Genomic DNA, 4,020 nt, shown 5'->3' on the forward strand with positions numbered 1-4,020 from the left:
CTTATTGAAATAGTCTGGTGACGAATATATAAAAGATTATAGGCATATTATCATAATTTCTGGATTTTAGATGGGAGTTGGGTTGGTGTTATAAGCCTGAATTATTACCAATTTAGGTTCAAATTTTGTTTTCTGGACCTTGTTTACTTTTTGGTTCTTTTTTTCTAATCTACGGGTTTTAATTAATGGTCAAGTATCTTTCGAATATTGCAATTGTTGTTCAAAATTATTAAAAGCAGAAATAACGACTCATCTAAGGTCGTGTATCCAAAAATACTTCTTTTGTAGGAACTACAAATTACGGTGTTTGACAAAAATCTAACACCTTTCTATAAAGGAGTTGATAGAAATTATATTGGTAATTATCGCCCAATAGCAGTTTTGCCGGTTATTTCCTGTCTTATTGAAATTGTCTGGTGACTTCTGGTCACCAGAAATTGAAAAATTCTGGTGACGAATATATAAAAGATTATAGGCATATTATCATAATTTCTGGATTTTAGATGGGGGTTGGGTTGGTGTTATAAGCCTGAATTATTACCAATTTAGGTTAAAATTTTGTTTTCTGGACCTTGTTTGCTTTTTGGTTCTTTTTTTGAATCCCAAGAGCTTAATCAAGTAAGTAACAATGGGTTTATTTAAAAAAAAAATATCCATCATCAATTCCCTGAAGCAATGCTTGTGCGGGAGAAAACCCTCCTAATAAATAAAAAAAAAAACAAGAAACAAAAAAAAGAGAGAAAAAAAAAGAAAAAAAAAAAAAGAAAAAAAAAAAATAAAAAAAAAACAAAAAAAAAGATCGTGTCAAATGATCGTGAATAGTAGACGCAAGACTAAAAATTCCTGAAAAACATGATGGTAACTCCGAAGCTAAATATTTAAACATAAACAGAGCATTATAGAATACACATATTCCTGCTAACGGTAGAATTTTCTACTCACGGTAAAGATGCCTCACCGATACAGATAGGTCAATTTGATTACCATAAAGAACTCTAATTGCCATATTCTGTGTTACGCAGAGCGGATGGAGGTGAGTTACGAATGTTTTCGACCAAACCATACAACAGTAAATGAGATATGGGTGAACCATAGAAAATACAACATTCTCAGAATTTCACACAGAAAAAGATACCTAAGTTTACGCATAATACCAATATTACGAGACAATTTGCTGTTAACAGATGCAATATGGTCTTTAAAACTAAGGCTTTCATCAATTATAACACCAAGGTATCTAGTACTAGTAGATCTTACAATAGTATGGTGCCCTACTTCTATACTATTAATCCATGGATAATGTCCAGTAATTCTACCATAAATCAAAAAATTTTACTTATTGTGATTCAGTTTCAATTTATTTACTTGCATCCACTTTTCAATTGAAGAAATATCTTGTTTTAATATAGTCATCAACTCATTTCAGTTCTAGCAGCTACAGTGAAATGGGCATCATCAGCAAAACATGGTAGAATTCCTTTAGTACCGTAAGTATCAAGGTCTAAAGAACAAGACACATTAGTTGAATCTCTACAAAGGTCATTAATATAAACCAAAAACAACAAAGGGCCCAAAACGGAACCCTGGGGTACTCCAGTCGAAATATATTCAATTTTAGATGTAACTCCACCCATCACGACACACTGAGTCCTTCCACTAAGAAAACTAACTATGACATTTAAAAAATCACCACGTATACCACTACTATATAGCTTTTGAACTAGTATATCATGATCAACAGAGTCAAATGCTTTAGTAATATCCAAAAATATCGAAGCTATTTTCAGACCCTTGTCTAAAGCATCATTAATAAAAGTTGTTAAAAATAAAACTCCATGCTCTGTAGAATGATGACTCCTAAACCCGAACTGACTAGAACTAAAAAATTGTCTTTTCTCGAAAAAACTTACCATCCTACTATGAATCAACTTTTCAAACACTTTAGAAATAAATGGCAGTAAAGAAATCGGTCTATAATCACTAAAACAATGCTTATCCCCTCCTTTAAATATCGGGATAACATTCGCACATTTTAGACAATCGGGAAATATTCCAGCTTTTAAAAAATTATTTATCAGTTCTAAAAAATGACTAGATATAACAGGTAATATCGACTTCAAAACCTTCAACGAAATAAAATCGCCTCCTGATGCACCATTTTTCATATTATTTATAACATCAAATAATTCATCAATTGTTACAGATTTAAGGTACGCAGACACATCACAATCTTCAAGTAGGAACTGACGAAAATCTCCATCTTGATCCAATACTGGCACCGATGATGACACACGCTGCCCAATAGTAGTGAAGTGATTACACATCTCATCTGCAACATTATTATTCATTCCCATATTATCTGGACGGATCAAGACGCTACCAGGGCAAGTCACCGACTTAATCAATGTCCAAGTCTTACTCGGGTTACCCTCAACTTTTTTAAATTTAACCTTATAATATTCTACCTTAGCCAGTCGGAGTGCAGCATTTAACCTATTATTATAAACTCTATATATTACATTATCATGAGGATCATTGCTCCTTGTTGATAACTTATATAAAAAACGTCTTCTATTAATTGACAGTAACAAACTCTTTGTAATCCAAGGTTTATTCGGAGACACCCTTCTCTTCTGTATTCCTGACACTTCACAACATTCCAAAAACGTATCCTTAATCTTACCATACCAAAGGTCAAACTTCAAATTTAAATCTAATTCTTCTGGTAAAAATTTAAAGTCTAACTGTTCTATCCTAAGCTTAAATCATGAAATAGTATTTGAATCAACTAATAATTTCTTAGGCTTAGGGCGAGCATCACAATTAATATTAATATTCTTAAATATACCCGGAACTAATATAGCCAAACTAAAGTGATCCGAAACATCATTTAACACAACACTTGACGAATCATGGGGAACATTCAAAAATACATTATCAATTAGAGATGAAGATGACTCCGTCACTCTAGTACAAATATTTACAGCAGGATGCATCCCATAACCTAACATTAAATTCAAAAAATTCCGGGCTTTTAAATTAGATGTTAACAATTTCAAATCAATGTTAAAATCTCCACACACAAAACACGGCATGTTCTTACGAGTTAGAAGGTCCATTTGTTGCTCTAATAATTCTAAAAAACAATCTACACTAGCTGAAGGGGGGCGGTTACAAACAGCAATAAAAAATGGGTCACCATTCTTATCAACCTCCGTAACAAAACACTCAAAAATCATCTCTTTATTAACACACAAATCATCCCTAACCTTCACATTCAAATCAGTTCTAATATACAGGGCAAGTCCTCCATGCTGATGGTGAGTACGATTCTTAACATACATATTATAATTTGAAATATCCAATAGTCCAGAATTATTATTCATTAACCATGTTTCAGTAAGTGCAAGAATATGAAAATCAGATAGCATACACAGCTCCGACAAATAATCCAATGTACTATTTAACCCCTGACAATTCAAATGAAAAATGCCAAGTTTATCCGGTGCCAGTCTAGTATGTAAATCAGCTGGGCACTTATAATTTACCTTCGGAAAAACATCATCTACCCCCATATCAAAATCCCTGTGAAGTACCCCTAATCCTAAATCCGAAACACTCAATGGATTATTCGCAAGGCAATCCAAACGATCATTACGAACAATTACCATTTTTTATAAATATATATATAAATAAAAAAGAAAAGGAGGGTAGTTGCAACCAAACCTAACCAACTGAATAACTTAACTTACTATAACTTGGAGGGTCGGTGGTCCCGTTTCCAACGTAATTGAAGCTCCAGAAAAAACACAAAATAACCTAAAAATAATAAGAAACATATTAACAAAATAATATAAATAAACAAACGAATACAAAAAAAGTGAAAAATTGTCACTAATACTAGCCTGTCAAAATACAGGCTTACTATTTCCATTACTGAATTCCAGAAAATAATAATTGAAGAAAACACAATGCTCTACATGTGTCTACCACTTACCCATTCTAAATTCTAACAAAAAC

Source organism: Artemia sp. Qi Xiang Cuo, chromosome 18 (genome assembly GCF_049724085.1).
Source record: "Artemia sp. Qi Xiang Cuo chromosome 18, ASM4972408v1, whole genome shotgun sequence".
Taxonomy (NCBI): domain Eukaryota; kingdom Metazoa; phylum Arthropoda; class Branchiopoda; order Anostraca; family Artemiidae; genus Artemia; species Artemia sp. Qi Xiang Cuo.